The sequence below is a fragment of the Euprymna scolopes genome, chromosome 35 (assembly GCF_053919585.1).
Source record: "Euprymna scolopes isolate OS-2025 chromosome 35, ASM5391958v1, whole genome shotgun sequence".
NCBI lineage: Eukaryota > Metazoa > Mollusca > Cephalopoda > Sepiida > Sepiolidae > Euprymna > Euprymna scolopes.
In genome coordinates this window covers 37017959-37028533 of record NC_136516.1, presented here as the reverse complement: position 1 = coordinate 37028533, position 10575 = coordinate 37017959, and the positions used below count along the sequence as shown (strand labels likewise).

Sequence of the window (10575 nt, the reverse complement as noted above, 5' to 3'; positions counted from 1 at the left end):
GTGTATGTACATATTAATATATAAATTAATAAAAAGTAGCGTTCCGTTTCTGTCTTTAAACGGTTCAATTTGGAAACGACGTTTTCGTTCTTTTTCGAAAGAGAAATAGCCGTTGACTTACAAATGAGCATCATAGCGTTTCTCCTCATAACGTCTTATATCCTTTGAATTCTTATTCTCTCTTGGAATAAATAATATCGGTAGAATTCAAAAGATTGGACAATTAAAGGCGCGTTTCTTCATTTTTATTTACTGCTTAATTTTTAATTTTTCGTTTATATGTGTATACGCACTGTGTGCATGTGTGTATGTGCGTACTTATATGTGTATATATTTAAAACTGACGTGGCCCCTTCTCATTGGCTATACATCCCTCTCCTCCTCCTCCTCCTCCTCCTCCTCCTCCTCCTCCTCCCTTTCTTTTCCCGTGCATGCTCATACTTTCACTACACCGATGAAGACTGAAGGATTGGTCGAAAATATGTACCTGTAAAAAAAGTTTTTTAATTTTTTTTCATATTATTTTGTATTCCTGCACGTCACCAATTGAAAACGAATAAAGAAAAGTTATAAGCTTTTATACTTTTCGTATTATTTTTTATACATCTCCATTCATATATATATATATATATATATATATATATATATATATATATATATATATATATATATTAAAGCCAAAAACAATGCGGAGGTAGTCCGGACTTTACATACACCAGACATACCAGCAACTTGGTAATAAATAATCACACATTGAAGTGAAGAATGATAGTCAAATAAAGGTTAGACACTCCTCTATTCAGCCATACTCGTCTATATCTGTTTGTTTTTCTTTTTTACTTCATCTTTTTCGATCTTCCTCCGCATTTTTTTGGCTTTAAAAAATATATATATATTTCTTTACCAACAATGCTTCAAGCAAACTACTACCTACTCTTATATATATATATATATATATATATATATATATATATATATATATATATATATATATATATAGACAAATTTCATTGTCAAAACACTCGACATGCTAATGTTTCAGACGGATACGTGGTCAAGACCACAAGTCCTCGTCAGGCGACTTAATAAAGTTTGTCTTCCACTGAAGGAGTCCAGTTCTTTTTTTTTTAAGACAACTTCAGTAGATACAAACTTTATTAAGTTGCCTGACGAGGACTTGTGGTCTTGACCGACTATCTGTCCGAAACGTTAGCATGTCCAATGTCATGACCACGTAATTTTGTTTGTACCAATAAAAATATAGGTTGCTCTTTTTTACTAAGCACTCTTAATAATCTCGTTAAATTTACGAGTTTTCTATCTTGAATGCCTATAACTTGATATAGATTTAGCTACTATATATATATATATATATATATATATATATATATATATATATATATATATATATATATATATATATATACTAGCTGTACCCGGCCACGTGTTGCTGTTGCTCAGTTTGTTAAAATGGAACACATTCCTCAAGAAAAATTGCATTTTTTTTCGTTTATTTACTTTTATTATTTTTTGCAATTTTTTTAATCAATAAAATTCTTATTTTTTTCCCCAAAAAAAGATTAATTTTTTACCATAAATTGTTAGGTGAAAGTTGTTTTTTCAGGAAAACTTGCACTTTTTTTTTTAAAAGAAATTTGGCAGTAAACGTTTCTCTTGTTAAACGGAATTTTTATTATAAAAAGAACACATGAATGCTTTACATGAACACTGTAAATAGTTATGTGAAAGTAGAGAAAAGTTTGATTCTTTTTTTCAAGAGAATGTACAAATTATCTTTTTTTTTAACAGATGTTCAGAAAATAAACAGAAAAATACTTCCATCATAAATTATGCAAAAAATATATAAAATGTTGATTTAGTGTTTTAACCTTATGCTTATAAATTGCGATAAAACTTGCTGAGTATGCGCTGTTTTACGGTTGTTGTAAAAATGGAATGGAAACTTAAATTTCGCTGCGTTTTAATCTTTCTTAATTTTTTATTGTGCCCCCCAAACGAATATAATCAAAACAGTAACATTCAACAATTGTACTTTATGTATATAAAACACAAAATATTTAAAAAAAAATTAAAAAAAAAAAGTTAATAACGAAAGGGAAATAATTCCATTTTTAAACGAAAAAGTCATTTGGTATATCTTTTTGTTATTTTTTACATAAGTCCAGCTTACCATTCACATTGGAAATGTCGACATTTATAGGTTGTCGGGTACGTTTACAACGAATAAACACTCCAATCTAGTAGATGTATCAGAATTATTGTAGGAATTTTGACACCCCTATCACCAAACTGCGAATAAAATATAAAAAAACTCGTAATTTCTCTTTTAAAAGTGGGTTGTTTATTTTCTTTATGGATTATACTTCCAAAATAAACTATTAAAGTTGTTTTAAAAGTAATAGAAATATTTTTTAAAACAGTAATGAATTTTACGAGCTCAATATTTTTCAATGTTTAAACTTTAAAAATCTATCAAAATTTTTCTATTGATTCTATTTTTACGATATTGTCAGGGTCAATGTGAAATTTTATACTCTTTCCAATAAACCGAATATAATATTTTAGACAAACGTTTTTTTTAATTCACGCCCCCCTCCCCCATTTTCAAGTGTCTATTAAAAAGTAAATAATTAATTTACTCACCAAAGTTTTATATATCACAAATTGAAGAGAAAAGGTCAATATATAATATATTCAAATTTAAAACAAAAAAAGTAGTGTTTTTTAGAATTTTACCTGTAAAGTTCGAAGTTTAAAACCTTTTTTTTTATTTAAACCACGTTGTTTGTTTTTTCTTTTTTTTAATGGAACCTTGGTCCTTGCTCCTTTAATTGAAAAAAATTAGGGTTTGAATTACATTTTTCGAGTAGTTATAAGCTTGGAAAGACAGGGGGTCGAATAATTCACGCTCCCATTTTGAAATGCCTATTAAAAAGTAAATAATTTACTCACCAAAGTGTTATATATCACAAATTGAAGAGAAAAGGTCAATAAATAAGATATTCAAATTTAAAACAAAAAAGTAGTGTTTTTTAGAAATTTACCTGTAAAGTCCGAAGTTTAAAACCTTTTTATAAAAACAAACACGTTGTTTGTTTGTTTTGTTTTTTTAATGAAACCTTGGTCCTTGTTCCCTTAATTGAAAAAAATTAGGGCTTGAGTTACATTTTTCGAGGAGTTATAAGCTTGGAAAGACGGGGTGGAATTATTCACTATTTTTCACGAAATTTCTGACACACCTACCAATCTACCAATGTTAAGAACGGCTTTCGGAATAGACACCCTAACCTTGCCAGCATACCCGAAAAGCTATAAAAGTTGATGTGTCGAATGTGAAGGATGAGTTGGACGTAATGTAAAAATGTACCGAATTTAAAAGGGAACGAAATTCAAATTTCCATTCCATTTTTACAACAACCGTAAAGCAGAGCATTATATGCAAATTTTACCTAACTTACTGTATTAATGCTATTTTTTTTAAGCAAAAAAAAAATTTAGGTTTGGATATAAATTCCTAAACTCATTTCACCCTAAATAATTTAGGTGACTGAAATAGGAATCTAATTGAATCTTTAATTTCCTGAATAGTATGCGAGAAATTCATTTTTCTTCGAGTTATATCGAATTCATTAATACGGACTTTAGAGGCTTTTTTCATAATGTTACTGTAAAAATTATTTTTTTATTGTTACAAATTACGATGCTTTATTTATATAAAAAAAGCAAAAATAAATTCTTGCGTTTTTTATTTACTACTGAAAACCATAACTTTAGTAAAGGTATTTTTGTTTAAACAAAATGAAACATTTTTACTAAGAGTTAAGTAAAAATAATTAGTTCATTATATTCTGCGATCATTATTTGAAAAATACTGCAATTTTCATTAAAATTGGTTAATTTCCTGATTTTGGGTGAATTTTTAAGTAAAGGGAGGGGTCAAAATGTTTATACACTTTGAGCGTCGGCATTCATTTTGTCTGTACCTACCATTTTTCGATGAATATTTGATAGGAAAGCGACCACGTGCGGTTAATTTAAATTAAATTTCAATCACATGGTTACATTATCAATAATCATGTGATTAAACCCATTGAAAATTTACCGATAGTGTAAACACATTCTGTTTACATTAAGCCTGTAGTGTTGAGACCAAAATATCCTTTTAGTGATGCAGTGTTGGCAACTGAGATTTAAAAAAAACACGCGAGATCAGGAGAAAGAAATGTCCAGAAAATCGCTAGATTTTTAACTTTTATCATCTGAAATTTTCAAAAATCGCTAATTCCCACCTCTCAAAAAACTCCATATTTTAACTTCCTACCATAAAAAAAATTATAACTATAGTATATTCAATATATAAAATGTTCCATGCTTTCTCACTATATGTTTCTGGAATTATATTGAAGCGGTTAGCTCCCCAGAAGGCTTACATATTTTATCAGCTAGTTTTACCTGTTTTTTTCAGAGAGGGTTTTTTTTTTTTTTTTTGCAGGAAACAAATCATAAACTTAAACTTTTTATAATAAAAGTTAAATTGAAATATACTGCAAATTAAACATCACAATAATAGTGCAACATATTTTGAAATTAGAAAAATAAAAAAAAACAAAATAACTTTGTTTTAGCATGTTAAAAGTATTTAGGTTGGTAGATAATGAAATTCTACTGTATTGGTATAAGTTTTTTTTTTTGCTGCTGTTTCTTGCTTTTTACAATTTTCGACTAAATACTTCTAAATTAAGCAGGGTTGCTTAGATCGTATTTGAAACTAAACTTCGGAGGTTGGAATTCCCCCCACCTAAAATGTACTTGGAAAAATCGATTTTATAGCGAGATTTAAGAATGGTTAGCCGAAAAAAAGGTGAAAAACAAAACAAATAATCAATAAATAATTGTTACCAAAGGCAATAAATGCTACTTTTTGTTTTACTTACATGAATGAGTTTATTTTATGTTTTAAAATATTTTCAAGCGCTTTTATTTATTTTTTAATCTAAAATTGCGGGTGCCAAATATCTCCAGATTTTCTAGAATTCCCCGCTAGATTGCAAACGGAATCTCCAGATCTAGCAGGAAAACCGCTAAATTGGAAATACTGGTCACGTGACAGGAAGCGGTAATAAATAATTGTTCCTAAATAAAAAAAATGGCCTATCGATACAAAGAAAACCACCTATTTATCATAGAAAAATTAAGTATAATGTTATGATTAAAAAGAAAAGAAATATATAAAAACACACATGGATATAGTAAACATATTATACCAAAACGTGGAAGCCATCCGTCCAGTGGTTTTTTAGACTATTAATTGCGAACGAACCAAGAGTTATATATATATATATATATATATATATATATATATATATATATATATATATATATATATATATATATATATATATATATAAAGTGGAATTGAGAAGTCAGCGCCCCAGAGGAAGGGTACTCTGACCTGCAAAAGTGCCTGGCCAGCCCCATCAGCATTCTCCGTAGAGGGCGTCTCTGGCGATTAGAAATAAATTAACCCCTTCTCAAAGAGAGAAGGCAAAGCCTGGGAAGGTGGACCTCCTAGAACGGTACAGAAATTTTACACCTACCGCAAAATCAACAGAGACCGGGTCATTACAGGAATGGTCAAAACTCTGTTGATTTTGGGGGTCCAGGATAAAAATCTCTAGCCGGCAACTAGAGAAATATAACTTTGTGTTTGTCTCTATGTCTTGTTTCTATGCGTCCTTTTCAACATAAACTCAAAAACGGCTGGGTCATTTTTTATGAAATTTCACATCAAGGCATTTTATGTGTCTGGCAGTGTTCTTAGATAGATTTTATAGCGGAGTGTCTTCGATAAGTATCGATAATCGAAATAATCCGATGAAAGAAAGAGTAGACGATTTCGACCAAAGTTGCGGGAAATTTATTCACTGAGTCCCGTGAAGGTTATCCCACGTGGTTCATGTTAATAAGCCTAGAAAAATCAGGACATGAAAAAATAAAGACAAGGAAATACTTTTAAGATTAAAAAAATATTGACATTTTATTGAGGGAAAAAGACTGCATAAGGGTTGGGGAAAGAAGGCAGCAAAGCTGCAAAGTTCAATTATTGAGAAAAAAGTTTATATGTTCAATTTACAAGAGAAAATACAGTTTATTTGTTCACCAATTCGACTGCCAAAAAATGTCCTTATGGCAAGCACTAAAGGCTTAATTAACACTAGAGAGAGAGTACAGAAATAAGAGAAAATTAGAATAAGAGAACTTACTGCGTAAAACAATGATTTCGTTCTTTTTTTTAACCTTTCTTTTTTTATCTTTATATATATGTGTGTGTGTCCTTTTTTTACATATATATTTTCTTCACGCCACTCCAAATCGATCTGTCCTCACTTCAGTGACAGAATCCTTGAAAGTTCTTTTGAAAATAATCCTTGAATTTGAAAACTCAATGTTGTTTGGTAAAACCTTCGTTCGTCCTTCTTGTCAGATGAAATTCTCACTGGTTACAACATGGAAAGACATTTCGTTTCCACACGCCGACATTTAATCGCATCTCGTGCGTCCAGTTTATAGATCAATTCTTCTTAGAATTGATTCTTTCTTTTCTTTTCGAGTCAACCAACTTGATTCGACTCTTACTGAAACTCATTATTCATTCCTATGAACAATGAAATAACTTTTACTATTTTTAAGACTTGAATGTCTGAGTAGGACCAGAGCTCGTAACTTGCGTGTTACCCTCGTGGAATCTCTGTCCAAAACTGACTTTCGCTCCGCTCTCTAGTGCACTTGTTGAATTTTCGCGGGAAAAATATCTCTTAGTAGAACCAATTGTGGCGTGATTCTTTCAGCAGCAGCAGCAGCAGCTCGTTAAAAAGACGTAAAGTTAAAGAAGGAAAGAAGGGAGGAAAGATAAAAGACAACGACGAAAAGAAGGAAGAAATTAAATTTCTGACAAAGTTAATACCTTACACAGCCTAACATCACAAATACATTTGAAAAGTTTTATTGCCGCACAAGCCAAAAAGACCGACGTATAAAATCAATAGTAAGTTTCTTTGATATGACAGGGGCGCGTTCTAAAGGAATGTTTCTGTTTGAAGCACAATTGCAACATGATACATGACGTCTTCATTTTAAATATAAATTCAAGCCTTTATCACCGCACAAGCAGTAAGACAGGGCATATAAAATACATTAAGTTCTTTGATATGACAGGGGCGCGTTCGAAATGAATATTTCTGTTTAGATCGCAATTGAACCATGATACTAGATTTTTGCATTTTAAACTTTAATTCAACCATTATTTATATAAAAAAAAAATAGTTTTATAAAATCAACCGTAGGTTCTCTACAGTGTAATGTAGACTACAATGTAATGTAGTCACTGCGGGAAAGCATGTGAAGCTTCTTCCAGGTACGCCACGATGGGTCATCAATTCGAGCAGGCAACCAATCGATGCGATTGAAAAATGGGCGATTTTATCGATATCGATGACAATAAAAATATGGGCGTGTGAAACATTCGTTGATTATAATTCAATTCTGTGCAATGTCGGGTCACCCTGCTAAACGAAACATTGGGGGAATAGAAGGGTCACCAGTTAGCAAACAAGTTTCAAAGACAGTAGCTTGGGTTTACTTTCGGCAGCATCGTAACTCTCGCTTCCTTTATTTTATCTTCTAGTCCTCACATTCCAAAATTTGATGGCAAAGAAGAAAGAATTGATGTTTTCTGGGTCAAAATATAATCCATCGATCACATTGCTAAATTTTTTTTTTACCTTGAAGTAGTATTTATTTGGCTCCTTACACCAAGTGGCTCCATGCCTTGTCTGGAGCGATTGCAATTAAAAAAAAAAAAAGAACAAGGGGTTAAACATGAACAGAGTTTTATATTTGAAAAATTGAGAAAAGGAAATTTCATAACAAAACAATTTTATACAAAAGATAAGAATATAAAGGTTATTTTCAATTATTCATGAACACGTTTGGTGAAGAAAGTTAGATCAGGAGGCAGAAGCGATTGAAATATTTAAGTTAATAAGTCTGTATTGCGGATATGCGTGTGTAAGTAATTTACGCTTGTGCGTATTTGAAATTTCCTTAAAAAGCATCGGAAGAAGGCCGGCGATTTCATCGGCCGAAACTTTGTGAATAGAACGATTATTATGAGAATAGTAGTCCAGCAAATGCTCGTCTGAGCTATAATTGCATGCCATCCCTTACCAAGCTTTCACAAAAAGCATGTCTAGTTAAAAAAAAAAAATTAAAAGAATCGTTTTGTGTATCGAAAAATAGACTCACAGTTTTCCGATTCCGATATAGATACTTCAAAAAAGTTTCGGTTTTTCTGATTCTTGATTCTGATTAATCATCCGATATATATATATATATATATATATATATATATATATATATATATATATATATATATATATATGAATAAAATGACTGTGAAAGCGCGCGGTTTCACGTTAAACTGATATTGGATGTACTTTTTTATATACACAGTGTGTGTGTGTGTGTGTGTGTGTGTGTGTGTGTGTGTGTGTGTGTGTGTGCGTGTGTGTGCGTGCGTGTATGTGTGTGTCTGAGTGTGTCTGTGTCTGTGAGTGTGTCTGAGTGTGTGTGTGTGTGTGTCTGTGTGTGTGAGTATGTATATATATATATATATATATGTGTGTGTGTGCATGTGGGTGTGCGTGTGCGTATGTCTGTGTCTGTGCGTATATATATATATATATATATATATATATATATATATATATATATATATATACATATGTATGTATGTATGTATACATATATCCATGCATATATATGTATCCATACATACATATATCTATATATACATACATACACATACCGTGTATTAAAAAAATATATCCAATATCAGTTTAACGTGAAACCGCGCGCTTTCACGGTCTTTCTTATTCATTGATACGTTCACGTATTTTAGCCACGCCTCCTCATTGATAGACACGCCTACAATTTTCTTTCCTTCTTTTTATTGCTTTTTGAATTTCAGTCGCGCTAAACATTCACGTTACTCTCACCTTCTCTCTCTCTGTCTAGTCTTAACCCAACTTTCGACTTGTGTCGGCCAGTCATATCTAGGATCGGGTCTGACATATAAGTATCTATACTTACCGCGTAGTTAAAAAGTCTACCGTTTATTTATTTTTTTTTTTAAATGTGTACGTGATTGGGGTAAAAGACAACATATATCGCTAATAATCAACGGGCAGATGATGTACTAAGCGAATAAAACAGTATATAAACGATCGTTTTCCATTCCGGATAAATACGTTGGACTTTTACTTATATGTTTAAAAAAAATACTGGAATATATTTCTATTTTGTGTGAACTTTTATAAAAGCCACAGTACTTCGCATGGATACGACGGATTTTTAACAGACAAAGGGAGATAACCGATCATTTGTAAGTATAATTTCGTTTTTTTGTTTTTTTTTTCTCTGTGTGTGTGTTGATTTAATTTAGAGACCTCCGTTTTTTCTTTTATCTTGAGAGACAACGGACACCCTCTGTAAGGCTGCTTGTGGAGGGATTATATAGTGAAGCATTAAGCAAGAATAAGCAATCCCTACCCACACTTAGGCCGAATCGGAGTTTTAGTCTAACGGAAATAAGTCCCAAACGATTATAAACAACGCCACGATGAAAGCAGTCTTCGTTTGTTTTACCCAGATTCGAAAAAGTTGTCAAAAAACAAATATATAACAAATAAATGTTATCAAAGGCAAAATAAGTTACTTTTCTACCCAACTGGATACATTTTTCGTGTTTTTATTCAATGTAACATGTTTATTCAGCTCGAAAATCATACAGTGTTTACCGATGTATTGGAACGTTCAAGATGGCGTCTTATTCTCTCTTTAACACGGTAAGTGTGGGAAAAGATGTTATAAATAATAAACTAGACAAAATACTATTAAAAAACAACCGCATATATGTCAACTTATGTCACGGTAACATATATTGAGCGAATTTCTAACAGTATTTTGTCTAGTTTATTATTTATAACATCTTTTCCTGAACTTACCGTGTTAAAGAGACTGCCGGGCGCCATTTTGAATTTTCCAATACATCGGTAAACACTGTATGCTTTTCGAGCTGAATAAACGTGTTACATTGAATAAAAACACGAAAAATATATCCAGTTAGGTAGAAAATTAACTTATCTTGCCTTTTATAACATTTGTTTTTTTGACAACTTTTTCGAATCTATGTGTACAGTAATACAAACCCCGATGGTCTAGATTTGCACTGAATTTTCGCAGGTACCGGTGCTTCTACAAAATTTGAACCGATCTTATTTTTTTTCATCTATTTTTTTAATTATTTTTATTTAACACTGTTTAAATTTTGTTCAGTAAAAGTCAATTCCGTCCAAATTGTTGAAGCATCAAATTTATATATATATATATATATATATATATATATATATATATATATATATATATGTAACAGTTTTGTAACGATATTTTGAAATTTATGCAGAATATAGACCATGCTAAATAGGATTGCCAGAT

General features: G+C 31.0%; 1 protein-coding gene across 1 annotated transcript in view; it reads left to right on the top strand.

Moving 5' to 3' along the window:
• The first annotated feature begins 9126 nt into the window (after positions 1–9126).
• LOC145259823 (uncharacterized) overlaps positions 9127–10575 on the top strand; it is a 94707-nt gene continuing 93258 nt past the window's right edge. The window contains exon 1 of the mRNA XM_080117624.1: positions 9127–9463. The gene's annotated coding sequence lies outside the window, so the exon portion shown is untranslated. The remainder of the gene's footprint in view (positions 9464–10575) is intronic.